Source organism: Schistocerca serialis, chromosome 8 (assembly GCF_023864345.2).
Source record: "Schistocerca serialis cubense isolate TAMUIC-IGC-003099 chromosome 8, iqSchSeri2.2, whole genome shotgun sequence".
Lineage (NCBI taxonomy): Eukaryota > Metazoa > Arthropoda > Insecta > Orthoptera > Acrididae > Schistocerca > Schistocerca serialis.
The window spans coordinates 304,876,993-304,892,264 of record NC_064645.1 but is presented as its reverse complement, the minus strand read 5'-3'; the positions used below and the strand labels follow the sequence as shown (position 1 = coordinate 304,892,264).

Sequence of the window (15,272 nt, the reverse complement as noted above, 5' to 3'; positions counted from 1 at the left end):
CCCGGATTTAAATATATTCGAGTCAGTGGGACCAGCTCGATCGGGCTGTTCGCTCCATGGATCCTCAACCGAGAAATCTAACGCAGCTGGCCACAACACTTGAGTCGGCATGGCTCTATATTCCTGTCGGTACCTTCCAGAACCTCATTGACTCTCTTTCTGCACGTTCGCAGAGGTCCGCGCTGCCAAATTTGGTTCAAATGACACTGAGCACTATGGGACTTAACATCTGAGGTCATCAGTCCCAAATAACTCAGAACTACTTAAACCTAACTTAACCTAACGACATCACACACATCCATGCCCGAGGCAGGATTCGAACCTGCGACTGTGCCGGTCGCGCGGTTCCACGCTGAAGCGCCTAGAACCGCTCGGCCACGACGATCGGCGCCAAATTTGGTTATTCAGGCTTTTGACAGGTGGTGACATTACCATTATCACAGTCTGTGTGATAAAATGACAAGTCTCTTGATAGGCGCCTGAGCAACATTAAGATCACGACTGGGTAACAAGTGTGGGTCAGTGAAGAGGCGGTTACCATCAAGGCTCCGTACAGAGACTCCATGTCCGACTTTCGATAGATAGGGAACCTCCCTTCACTTCAACCTTGTCCCCAGAGGGTATGGTAAACTAATCCCTTTGCTCTTCGTACCACGCGCGTACACAGCATGCCGCGGGATTAGCCGAGCGGTCTCAGGCACTGCAGTCATGTACTGTACGGCTGGTCCCGGCGAAGGTTCGAGTCCTCCCTCGGGCATGGGTGTGTGTGTGTTTGTCCTTCGGATAATTTAGGTTAAGTAGTGTGTAAGCTTAGGGACTGATGACTTTAGCAGTTAAGTCCCATAAGATTTCACACGCATTTTACACACTGCGAGCCGTGTGGCAAGTTGCACTGTCCGGCTGGTAGATGCCATCGTGCCGACGAAAAACAAACTGTAATTAGGGGTGGTCGGGGTCCCTGAAGATAGATGCATACTGGTGTTGATCCATTGTGGTTTCCAGAATGACGACATCCCCCACAGAATACTACGAAAACGTTCCCCAGGTCATAAGCTTCCTCCTCCGACCTGGACGCTTCCGATGATTTCTGCAGGGCGTTTGCTTCCAAATGTTTCACTTCCGTATATACTAAATGCCCTCCATCCGATGGAGCATAAAATGGAGTTCATCTGAAAGGCCACCTGTCGCCACACAATGGATGCCCAGCTGCGGTAGTGGCGTGGAGTTTCATCGCCGATATGAACGACAGCATGGGTGCAATGAACCAAGAACTTTCTGCGGACGCCCGGAAGCAGCAACCTTCGCTGAACTCCCCTTGGTTCATCTGGGTGGACATTTAATTAACAGGTGCACGTGTTTCCACGCGTGCACCTTTCCGCAGCCGTCGTTTATCCCTGACATCTATGACCCGTGATGCACCACTCAGCGCCGGTTTTGGATAGCGCCAAACACGACATACTTTAACCATAGCGACACGCGAACAGCTTAGAAACTTAGCCGTTTCGGAAATGCTTTCACCCCTGGCCCGAAAGCCCATTATGAAGCCCTTTTGGACTTCACATGAATCGCTCAGTTTCCAAATCACGACAACGACTGTACTGTTTTCCGCGTCACGGGGACACGATTTACACTCGGCTGCTAGTGCTGCCACTGGGAAACGGCCTTACCGCAGTCGATACACCGGTTCCCGCCAGATCACCGAAGTTAAGCGCTGTAGGGCGTGGCCGGCACTGGGATGGGTGACCGTCCGGGCTGCCATGCGTTGTTGCCATTTTTCGGAGTGCACTCAGCCTCGTGATGCCAATTGAGGAGCTACTCGACCGAATAGTAGCGGCTCCAGTCAAAGAAAACAATCATAACGATCAGAAGAGCGGTGTGCTGACCACACGCCCCTCCTTTCCGCATCCTCAGTGAGGATGATACGGCGGTCGGATGATCTCGATGGGCCACTTGTGGCCTGAAGACGGAGTGCTAGTGCTGCCACCTGCGAGTGGTTATTGCACTTCGAACAAACGAGTTGGTCACATTAATGTGACAGGACCGTGTATATACAGACAATAACTAAAATTTGGTTATTTGCTATCCTTCCAGGTGTCGCTGTTTTAATGGCCAGAAGTCTACATTGCAGAAGGAGTGAACAAGAATACGGAAACACTAAAAACACTACATATTACTATGCCTAAACGGTGTATGAAAGCCGTTGACGTTCAAACGAGTTTCCAGTCGTCTCGAGATGGATAAATACAGGACCTGTACGCTGCGCGAAGTGGCCGCGAAGTTAGAGGCGCCATGTCACAGACTGCGCGGCACCTCCCGCCGGAGGTTCGAGTCCTCCCTCGGGCATGGGTGTGTGTGTGTGTGTGTATTTCTTAGAATAGGCTAGTTTAAGTAGTGTGTAAGTCTAAGAACCTATGACCTCTGCACTTTGGCCCCTTAAGAACTCACACACACACACGCACACACACACACACACACACACACACACACGCAGGACCTGTACGGTTTTCAAGGGAATCTCATGCTAGTCTTTCTACAAAATACTGTTAATTTCAGTTTACGGCGATGGAGCTAGATACCAATCACGTACACCTCTCTCCAAAGTAAGACACAAAAGCACAACACCACAGTGATCTGGTGATTTTGGTGGCCAGGGGAGATGCGACAATTCATCCAGGTGTTCACAAAACCAGTTCTGGACGATGAGAGCTGTGTGAATACGGGCCCTGTCGTCTTGGAACTTAGCATCACCATTAGGGAACAAACACTGTAGCAAGGGATGGATCAAAACAGTCAAAATAGTGACAAAATCATTAAAAATATTCGACCATGCTGATTAACCATGGGGCTCATGGAATACCATGACATGGCTGTCCAAATAATCAAAAAAATGGTTCAAATGGCTCTGAGCACTATGGGACTTAACATCTATGGTCATCAGTCCCCTAGAACTTAGAACTACTTAAACCTAACTAACCTAAGGACATCACGCACACCCATGCCCGAGGCAGTATTCGAACCTGCGACCGTAGCGGTCACGAGGTTCCAGACTGAAGCGCCTAGAACCGCACTGCCACACCGGCCGGCTCCAAATAATCGTCGAACCTCCGCCATGTATCACTCTTCGGACATGAACTAGGTCTGAAGTTGGAAACAGTATGAAATACCACTCGTCCGACCGGACGACTTTGTTCCATTGCTCCATTGCTTCCACTGTCCACGTTTTTTTGGCTTCAGTACCAAGCTTTCCTGTTACGGGCATTTGCATCACTCATGAGTAGTTTTGAAGTTCCAGCTCGCCCTGCAATTCTGTACTTACTTCGTGTTTTGTCGGTGCTGATAGGGTTCGCGAATGCGACATTCAGTTCTGTAGTGGCTTTTGCAGCTGTCGTCCTCTTATTTTTCGTCAGAATGCTCTTCAATGGCCGTCTGACACGATAGCTCAACACACATTTTCATCCGAGTTGTCACTTAGCGGATCATGCTTTTTCGCTTTCCTTGCATGCAGTATAAACCTTTGATACGTTGCCCCCTGAAACACCAAACATTTCGGCTAGTCTGGTTGCGAAAAAGCCACCACAAGACCACCAGCAATTTGCCCACGTCCGAATTCACTTAGCTGTGACGTTATGCACTCGCAACTACACAGAACGCTTCTGACAGCGACTAACACTTGCAACGTATTGAGGACAATGCGCAGGTGCCGTTCGTAGTCAAATACAACAGCGTCACCTGCAGACTTGGCTAGCATGTGCATTTATGATCCAGCATGCATTTCTCGCGGTGTTTCCATTTTTGTGCTGTACACAGGGTAGTCCATTGATAGTGATCGGGCCAAATATCTCACGAAATAAGCATCAAACGAAAAAACTACAAAGAACGAAACTCGTCTAGCTTGAAGGGGGAAACCAGATGGCGCTATGGTTGGCTCGCTAGATGGCGCTGCCATACGTCAAACGGATATCAACTGCGGTTTTTTTTTCTTAAATAGGAACCCCCATTTTTATTACATTTTCGTGTAGTACGTAAAGAAATATGAATGATTTAGTTGGATCACTTTTTTCGCTTTGTGATAGATGGCGCTGTAATAGTCACAAACGTATAAGTACCTGGTATCACGTAACATTACGCCAGTGCGGACGGTATTTGCTTCGTGATACATTACACGTGTTAAAATGGACCGTTTACCAATTGCGGAAAAGGTCGATATCGTGCTTATGTATGGCTATTGTGATCAAAATACCCAACGGGCATGTGCTAGGTATGCTGCTCGGTATCCTGGACGACATAATCCAAGTGTCCGGACCGTTCGCCGGATAGATAGGTTATGTAAGGAAACAGGAAGTGTTCAGTCTCACGTGAAACGTCAACCACGACCTGCAACAAATGATGATGCCCAAGTAGGTGTTTTAGCTGCTGTCGCGGCTAATAGGCACATCAGTAGCTGACAAATTGTGCGAGAATCGGGAATCTCAAAAACGTCGGTGTTGAGAATGCGACATCAACATCAATTGCACCCGTACCATATTTCTATGCACCAGGAATTGCATGGCGACGACTTTGAACGTCATGTACAGTTCTCTCACTGGGCACAAGAGAAATTACGGGACGACGACAGATTTTTTGCACGCGTTCTATTTAGCGACGAAGCGTCATTCACCAACAGCGGTAACGTAAACCAGCATAATATGCACTATTGGTCAACGGAAAATCCACGATAGCTGCGACAAGTGGAACATCAGCGACCTTGGCGGGTTAATGTATGGTGCGGCATTATGGGAGGAAGGATAATTGGCCCCCATTTTGTCGATGGCAATCTAAATAGTGCAATGTATGCTGATTTCCTACGTAATGTCCTACCGATGTTACTACAAGATGTTTCGCTGCATGACAGAATGGCGATGCACTTCCAACATGATGGATGACCGGCACAAAGCTCGCGTGCGGTTGAAGCGGTACTGAATAGCATATTTCATGACAGGTGGATTGGTCGTCGAAGCTCCATACCATGGGCCGCACGTTCACCGGATCTGACGTCCCGGGATTTCTTTCTGTGGGGAAAGTTGAAGGATATTTGCTATCGTGGTCCACCGACAACGCCTGACAACATGCGTCAGCGCATTGTCAATGCATGTGCGAACATTACGGAAGGCGAACTACTCGCTGTTGAGAAGAATGTCGTTACACGTATTGCCAAATGCATTGAGGTTGGCGGACATCATTTTGAGCATTTATTGCATTAATGTGGTATTTACAGGTAATCACGCTGTAACAGCATGCGTTCTCAGAAATGATAAGTTCACAAAGGTACATGTATCACGTTGGAACAACCGAAATAAAATGTTCAAACGTACCTACGTTCTGTATTTTAATTTAAAAAACCTATCTGTTGCCAACTGTTCGTCTAAAATCGTGAGCAATATGTTTGTGACTATTACAGCGCCATCTATCACAAAGCGAAAAAAGTGGTCCAACTAAAACACTCATATTTCTTTACGTACTACACGAATATGTAATAAAAAATGCAGTTGATACCCTTTTGACCAATGGCAGCGCCATCTAGCGGGCCAACCATAGCGCCATCTGGTTTCCCCCTTCAAGCTAGACAAGTTTCGTTCTTTTTAATTTTCTCGTTTGACGCTTATTTTGTGAGATATTTGGCCCGGTCACGGTCAATGGACCATCCTGTATAGTGTAATAACGCCGCGGTGTGCCGCGAGGGGCACGGTTTAAGTTAGTGGCTGGTGGCCTGTGCGCATTCTATATGCACGAGATGCAAACATCAATCGCCTCATTGTGATCGTGGTAAGTGACCAGTGTTGGTAGTTCAGGCTGTGGCATCGTCTCCTACTGACGTGCCTTCAAGCTGTTCCGGCTTCTGACGTGGGTAGAATAGTAGTACTTGCATCTTGCTGACTCTCGTCGCACTGCTGACGAGCAAACGTTAGCAGCGTGGCTTCCAGCAGCCAACGACTGCCCTGTCAGCAGCCGCTGACTTCTGTAAACAGCCCCGCAATCGTTCCGAGTTCTTGCGACAATGGCTACCGACGACTTTGTGCCAACCAGTACCGGTATCGAACTAGCGTAGTCTTTTCCCTGACGCTAAAAATTTTAAAAATCAGAATATTATCTGCGCTATGATGAGCATTCTGGCTCTGAGATCCTAGCAATTCCTCGGGGTGCGTGGTGACATTCACGGTCGAAAAGTTCCACATTACAGCGACAGAGGAGAAAAACTGTTCCACAGTCTCTATGTCCGCGCGTTCGGTCTCGGTCCATCTTTTCAGTTGAACCTAAGAAAGTCAAATTTAATTTTTTTCATGAAGAGTTTTTATCTGAATGGCAAATATGCAAAAAAGTATAAAAAACACTACCAAAATAATTTTATTCTCACAAAGGAAAAAAACATGAAATATCACTGACAGATTTTCAACAAAAACTTCAGTCTGGGTCTGACATATCACCTATTAATGTTTTCTACATTCTACGAAGTGTGCTGGGGCATATAGCTCCCACTGACCGCAAATTATGAACAAATCTGCAGAATCAGTGAGGAATGTAGTGGTGTTTTAACAGTGTGTATGTCCGCCCCTGGTAGCTGTCAGCGCGACGGAATATCATACCTCATTCTCTCCGTTCAGGGACTGGGTGTTGTATTCTCCTCATCATCATCATTTCATCCCCATAGACAGGCAAGTCGCCGGAGTGGCGTCAACTCGAAAGACTAGCACCAGGCGAACGGTCTACCCGGCGGGAGGCCCTAGCCACACGGAATTCCCATTTTCCAACAGTGTCTATGATGTACAAGAAAACATAACTAGTTACTTCAGACATTCTTGTAGCGGAGAGGTTGCTCTTCGACTGAGATATCCAAGTACGACTCACGACCCATCATCACAGCTTTACTCCCGCCAGTGCCTCATCTCCTACCTTGTAATGTATGCAGAGGTACTTCTGTGAAGTCGGAAGGGTGGGAGATGAGGTACTTGCGAAGTAAAAGTGTCTGCTTGGGTTGCTTTATCGGTAGAGCACTCGCCCGCGTAAGGTAAGGATCAAGTTCGAGTCCCGGTCCGCTAAACAGCTTTGATCGGCCAGGATGTTTCACTTGGGACAGTTACACTTCCACATCCGTATATACTCTCGATTGCGGAACACAAAATCTTCTCAGAGAAGTTATGCCAATCTACTACGTTCATGATCTGATTTTCGTGGTGCAGATGCCCCGTACCAGCTACGAAGACACGCCGCCCCTGTTTGTCCACCATAGCCTTCTAAAAATGCACATTACGAAAGCTTCTCGCTAGATGGTAGCACTAGACAAATATGGGATATACAGGGTGGTCCGTTGATCGTGACCGGTCCAAATATCTCAAGAAATAAGCGTCAAACGAATAAACGACAAAGAACGAAACTTGTCTAGCTTGAAGGGGGAAACCAGATGGCGCTATGGTTGGCCCGCTAGATGGCTCTGCCATAGGTCAAACGGATTTCAACTGCGTTTTTTTTCGTGTAGTACGTAAAGAAATGTGAATGTTTTAGTTGGACCACTTTTTACTCTTTGTGATAGATGGCGCTGTAATAGCCGCAAACATATGGCTCACAATTTTAGACGAGCTATTGGTAACAGGTAGGTTTTTTTAAATTAAAATGCAGTACGTAGGTACGTTTGAACATTTTATTTCGGTTGTTCCAATGTGATACATGTACCTTTGTGAACTTATCATTTCTGAGAACGCATGCTGTTGCAGCGTGATTACTTGTAAATATCATATTAATGCAATAAATGCTCAAAATGATCTCCGTCAACCTCAATGCATTTGGCAATACGTGTAACGACATTCCTCTCAACAGCGAGTAGTTCGCCTTCCGTAATGTTCGCATATGCATTGACAATGCGCTGACGCATGTTGTCAGGCGTTGTCGGTGGATCACGATAGCAAATATCCTTCAACTTTCCCCACAGAAAGAAATCCGGAGACGTCAGATCCAGTGAACGTGCGGGCCAATCCACCTGTCATGAAATATGCTATTCAATACCGCTTCAACCGCACGCGAGCTATGTGCCGGACATCCATCATTTTGGAAGTACATCGCCATTCTGTCATGCAGCGAAATATCTTGTAGTAACATCGGTAGGACATTACGTAGGAAATCAGCATACATTGCACTATTTAGATTGCCATCGATAAAATGGGGGCCAATTATCCTTCCGCCCATAATGCCGCACCATACATTAACACGCCAAGGTCGCTGATGTTCCACTTGTCGCAGCCATCGTGGATTTTCCATTGCCCAATAGTGCATATTATGCCGGTTTACGTTACCGCTGTTGGTGATTGACGCTTCGTCACTAAATAGTGCAAAAATTCTGTCATCGTCCCGTAATTTCTCTTGTGTCCAGTTGCGGAACTGTACATGACGTTCAAAGTCGTCGCCATGCAATTACTGGTGCATAGAAATATGGTACGGGTGCAATCGATGTTGATGTAGCATTCTCAACACCGACGTTTTGAGATTCCCGATTCTAGCGCAATTTGTCTGCTACTGATGTGCCTATTAGCCGCGACAGCAGCTGAAACATCTACTTGGGCATCATCATTTGTTGCAGGTCGTGGTTGACGTTTCACACGTGGCTGAACACTTCCTGTTTCCGTAAATAACATAACTATCTGGCGAACGGTCCGGACACTTGGATTATGTCGTCCAGGATACCGAGCAGCATACATAGCACACGCCCGTTGGGCATTTTGATCACAATAGCCATACATCAACACGATATCGCCCTTATCCGCAATTGATAAACAGCCCATTTTAACACGGGTAATGTATCGAAGCAAATACCCATCCGCACTGGCGGAATGTTGCGTTATGCCACGTACCTATGCGTTTGCGACTATTACAGCGCCATCTATCACAAAGCGAAAAAAGTGGTCCAACTAAAACATTCATATTTCTTTACGTACTACACGAATATGTAATAAAAAATAGGGATTCCTATTTAAAAAAAAAACGCAGTTGATATCCATTTGACGTATGGCGGCGCCATCTAGCGGGCCAACCATAGCGCCATCTGGTTTCCCCCTTCAAGCTAGACGAATTTCGATCTTGGCAGTCTTTTCGTTTGGTGCTTATTTCATGAGATATTTGGGCCTGTCACTATCAATGGACCACCCTGTATATACGTCCCACTGTTCAAAACTGTTTGTTTCGTTAGAGAAACATACGTATCCCACATCCACGAAAGGATTAGTGACCGTTCTATGTTCTTAGAAAATGGACAGTATGTCATAAACGGTGCCTGCCCCACACGAAGCAGCTGGTCTCTCATTATCGAATTCACAAGTTCAACAATGCGATGTCGCAGGTTTTCAAGAGTTTAAGGAATAGGTGGGATAAAAATGTGGTCTTCTACGTAACTCCACAGAGAAAAGTCACGAGGTGGTTGGTCTGTGGACCTGGGAGGCCACCGGCGACGATGTTCATCTGCTGCTCACCTCACATCTTGTGACGTTTATTTGTGGGATTACGTAAAAGACCACGTTTTTATCCGCCCTACGCCTGACACTCTTGAAAGTCTGCGACATCGCATTGCTGAAGCTGTGAATTCGATAACGAGAGACCAGCTCCTTCGTGGGTGATAGGAAATGAGCCACCGTTTTGATATCTGTCGTGTAATACATGGTGCTCACACTGAATGTACAAAAAATTTGATCTTTTCTATTTCCAGGAACGTTGGAATTGTATTTCTGTCCTTTGTAGTTTGGAAGCAATAAATGTTTGAAGTCTGTTCCTTCTTTTTGGATAGCCCTGTATATGTCCCTGCCTTCGTCTCTACTTCCCATCGAGTGCCGAACCCAATTCCTTCTCGTGGCGTAACGTCGTCATTCTGCCCTTTCTCTAATGACAAGGCGTACACTGTCATTGCAAATGGTGCATAGCTTAATTGGCTCCTCCAAGTCTAACATATTGTGCAACATACACATAGATAATCATCTGCCTGTAATAGCATGACATAAAACGAACACTTTAGTCCTTGATTCTGTGTAATCATAACGTTATTTCTTGATAGCTACACAAGAGATCAATAATTGCTAAATAAACATGAACCTAGACCTCTCAGAAGTTTTAATATGAGTAAACAGCAGCTTTACAAAAATATCAACTTTCGCACTCAACGACGTAAACAAGCTTTTTTTTCTTGCGCTTTCCAGCTCTGGGATTTTACATTACATTTATTTTATTTTTCTTGCTATACAGTACAATTTTCTTTGGATATTTTTTCTATTTTATAATACCACTTATTTGGTAATTTTACAAAAATTCAATGCACAGTTTTATCAGTTTATTATACAATTTATTTGGTAATTTTACAAAAGTACAACAGTTCACATGGAGTATTTTGGAAATGAAGATAAATATACAATGGTATGGTTTTTTTCTACTTGTTGCATTTGTTTATATGCTTACTACAATTACAATTTATATTTACAATATTTCATTTGCAAGTCCTTGAGAGAGTCATGTCTCTGGGGGGTGGTAGTTGTGGAAGTAAACATGCCCGTAGTTCCGAATATGTACCCTTCGGCTGTTGGTGCAGAGTTACACGAAGCGTGTCGTGTAATGAGGCTAACAAAAAAGTTGGCAGTTCCAGACTAGTATGCTTGAAGCGCGGGTGTAGACTAGAGTACGATCATTGACTTGCAGTGGTGTGACGTGTAATACCGGCTTTGTACCACACGTTATTGTGTCTTTCCGTTCCAATCGCATATGGCGAGCGGGAAGAACGATTGCTTAAGTGTCTCTGTGCGCGCTGTACTAAATAATCTTGTCTTCACAGGTCCCCACAGGTGTTTTAGATAGTGGGCGGTAGTAAATGCCAAGATTCTTCCCTTAGCACTGGTTCTTGAAACTTCGTAAGCAGGCATTCGCACGATAACTGCCGACTTACCTTCAAGCGCTTTCTGCTCATTAAGGATTTTTAGTATCTGCTTGACGCTCTGCCACAGTATGGGTCCCAAACGCTTGATCAGTATTCTATGTAGGAGTGATTTGCAAGCAGTTCCATTTGTAGACTGTATTCTTCCCAGTATCCCACCAATGATCTGGAGTCTGTCATCTGCTTTACCTACGATTGAATTTATGTGATCATTTCACATCATATCACCACAAAGTGTTACACGCAGGTATTTACATCTATGCGTTACATGACACCTTGTGGTGTGTGGCGAATCGGACCTCTGATACCACAATTATCTCTCGCTTCTCTGTTCCGTTCGAGAACGATGCATGAGAGGAACAAGTGTCGATAAACTTCCGCATGAGCTCCAACTTATCCTTTCTTGTGATCATTCCGCGAGACATATGTGGGAGGAAGTAATATGTTGCCCGATTCGTGTTGGAACGTACGCTCTTGGAATTTCGACTGTAGCCTTCTCCGCGATATACAACGCCTGTCTTGCAGCGTCTGCTACTTGAGTTTGTTGAGCATTTTCGAAATACTCTCTCCCCGATTAAACGATTCCGTGACGGGGTGCGCCGCTCTTCGTTGGTGCTGCTCTACCTCTTCTGTTAATCCTACTTGGTAAGTGCCCCAGACTGATGAACAACACTCAAGGATCAGTGAAGGAAACGTTTGGCAAGCGATTTCATTCGTGGGTGAATTAAATTTCTTTAAGTTTCTTCCAACGAACCTCACCCCGCCAGCTGCTTTTCCTACAAATTGTTTAATGTTGACATTCAAATTTAGGTGGCTCCGAACGGTTACCCCTACATATCTTACAGTTGTTACTTTCTCCAGCGATTTTTCACCAATAGCGGAATCGAACAGTAATGAATTTCTTCGCCTGTTCGTAAGCAGTACGTTACATTTCCTTAGGTTCAGCAGCCCTGCACCAGTCATCCATCTTCAGTAGGTCTTTCTGCGTTTCGCTGCTGTCTCCTGGCGCTAAGGTATTTCCACACTGTGCCTCTTTCATCGGGCGCATTCGCAGACGCACGGGAATAAAAAGGCATGCATAAACATTTGTGGAAAGAACGCATGTTCGCATGGGTGTTCTCGTTTCCACACGTTGCCTCATTGTGCAAACTGTGAGTCTTCTTCTTTGCTTGAGACGTTGTGCTGCGGTTGTAGTGACGGAGAGGTGAAAGAAAAAAAATGGTTCAAATGGCTATGAGCACTATGGGACTTAACATCTGAGGTCATTAGTCCCCTAGAACTTAGAACTACTTAAACCTAACCTACCTAAGGACATCACACACATCCATGCCCGAGGCGGGATTCGAACCTGCGACCGTAGCGGTCGCGCGGTTCGATACTGAAGCGCCTAGAACCCCTCGGCCGGCGGTGAAAGAAAAGGAAAACCCGAAAGCAACTTTAGGTAAAGAAGAATCTCAGAGGTACGAAAAATACAGTATGACGACAACGTTTTGTTTGCAAATTTCAGGTCACAGCGAGATTTTAGATTTTCTACTTGAAAAAATATAACAAGAAGGCTGGCATTGACATTTCGATAGTTAGTAACCGTCTACTTATATACCACTTTGAACGATTTATTTCACAATTCAAAACAAAGGATATCAGTGATTTTTTCTGAAACTGAGAAATGCTTAAGGGTGGTTCTTAGTCGTAACGTGGAGGTTAATCAACTTTCAATACGTCATTTGTATTTTATTTTATAAAAAAACGTTCTTTAGAGAACATTAATGATGAAATATTATGTATAGATTAATATCCTAAGACTCGACAAATCGGTGGTTGCCACCCTGGACTCGCATTCGGGAGGACGACGGTTCAAACCCGCGTCCGACCATTCTGATTTAGGTTTTCCGTGATTTCCCTAAATCGCTTCAGGCAAATGCCGGTATGGTTACCTTGAAAGGGCACGGTCGACTTCCTTCCCCATTCTTCCCAAATCCGATGGGACCGATGACTTCGCTGTTTGGTCCCTCCAACCAACGAACTCGACAAATTGGGGAATTGCACAGAAACCAAAATCCACCTGAAGGAAGGTTGTGTTTTCCAATTGCCTATTTTTTGCATCATCAGTACTCTTCATTTCCATTTCTTAGTACTTTCTTGAGGAGATACACCTACCCCATCATTTCTTTTGTTCGGATGACACGCTCCTTAGTTGTGCTATTAATTCGTCGTAACATGAGTTGGTTCAAATGGCTCTGAGCACTATGGGACTCAACTGCTGAGGTCATTAGTCCCCTAGAACTTAGAACTAGTTAAACCTAACTAACCTAAGGACATCACAAACATCCATGCCCGAGGCAGGATTCGAACCTGCGACCGTAGCGGTCCTGCGGTTCCAGACTGCAGCGCCTTTAACCGCACGGCCACTTCGGCCGGCGTAACATGAGTATTCGTCCACAATTTTCATGAACACTTTTCATAACTGAGAGTCTAGTGTCCTTTTAGAACACTTTATTGCCTAGGTCGCGTGTTTTACTCGTATTACGTAGATAGTCAATTTCAGCCAGTTCAATGGCTATCTTCAGATCTGTAAAGTTTAAAACGAAATACAGGTCACTTCGTCTTACCCAAACCAAAGCGTTGTAATACAATTAAGTAGAGTAAATAAGCTATATGGTAATATCAGTGCCGTTAAGTAACTACTGGCATACCTGTGTACAACACATAAAAATATAATAATTTACGGAACTAATCTGAAGTCATCATTAAGATTACTCCGTTGTGCTATATGTATATTACCTGCCCATAATCACAGAACTCGCAACACACAAGAGCATGCTCGCATAGTGCATAAAAACTGGGCAGAATCCCATGTGTATGACGATTGCACTTTCTTACATAACAACCATAAGCATTATACACATCAGCCTGCATGACATTTGAGGTAATCATAACTTTTCATAAAGTTCTTGCTTATTCTTCTCTGCTTTCCTACTTCGAAACTTATGGTGTCTTATTCTTTACAGTAATGTAATAGGACACTTTCTATCTAATACTTGACGCTCAGGGCATCACACCTCAAATTTTTATTCAAATAATGTTCAGAAGCAGCATTCCATACGACTTTTCTTTGTCTGTAATCAATTACAAATTTAAGCGTACTTTCTTTGGCATCAACAGACCTTAAATTGCACACAAATCACTTCACAGCATAACCTCAAAATACCATACAATTAAAAAACACTTGGGCCCCAGCTGTCTGTCGTCTGCTAAAAAAGAGGAACGATTCCCTCCGAAGTCAGGAAGCAATGCGCTTAGCGCACGGCCATCATTCCCAGGAAATTACGCATGTGCAAATGCGCATGGATAACTGTGCTATTGAAAATTTATGCACATTCGCAAAGTTTAACAGTAGAAAGGCTTTGTGTGGACTGACCTTAACAACCTTCCCGTTGACAACAACATCGTCTGGAGAAAGCAGCATAGAGCTTACGATGTTATATACTAGACCATTTATGTAAAAGACAGTTAGTAATGGCCCTGTAATACTTGCTTGCTGTTCTCCAGATATTACCTTACACCTGACAGTTCCATCTCCTTAAGAAAAACGTACTGCATTCCATCTCCTAGAAAGTTCTCTATCCAGACACAAATCTGGTCCGATACTCCGTTAAGCTGGTCTTTTGTTCGTTAAACGGCAGTGCGGAACTGTGTCGAATGCTTTCTGGCAGTCATGGAACACTGCATCGGTCTGGCCGCATTTACCTACGATGTTGTGGTTTTCACGGACGAATCTAGACAGCTGTGTTTCGCAAGACCTCTGTCGGTTGTTATAAAGAAGATTTTCGTTTTCCAGTAACGTCATAATGCATGAGCAACAGACTGATGTCAGCGACATAGGTCTATAATTATGTGTGTCATTTCGATGATCCTTCGTAGAAAGAGGAATGATCTGCGCTTTTTCTGCCAATCACTTGGTACCCTTCATCGTTTCACCAACCTAAAATATTCTAGAAGAGGGCAAGTTTTTCGCATAATGTCTGCAGAATCTCACAAACATCGCATCCGCAAGGGTCATTCAAGAAAAGGAACGAACATTTTTTTCGAAGAAGCTATTACGAGATTGGAATACAAGACTGATTTACTTTTCAAAGTAACGCTCCTCAAGTTCTACGGACTTCTTCCAGCGGTGGACAAGTTTCTCAGTTCCAAGCGCAGAGAATTGTTGGGGCTATGTGCGTAACAAGTTATGCATTGCTGCCTGGGCTTTATCATCAGCGAAACTTCAGCCACTTCTTTCGGTGGGTTAAAAATGTGATAGAATGAGATTTTCACTCTGCAGCGGAGTGTGCGCTGA

General features: G+C 44.8%; 1 protein-coding gene and 1 pseudogene across 1 annotated transcript in view; one reads left to right on the top strand and one right to left on the bottom strand.

Moving 5' to 3' along the window:
• The window catches only part of LOC126416987 (protein bark beetle), a 355,587-nt gene that overhangs the window by 273,682 nt on the left and 66,633 nt on the right, over positions 1-15,272 (bottom strand). The window lies entirely within an intron of this gene.
• On the top strand, positions 1,654-1,771 carry LOC126417398 (5S ribosomal RNA; annotated as a pseudogene).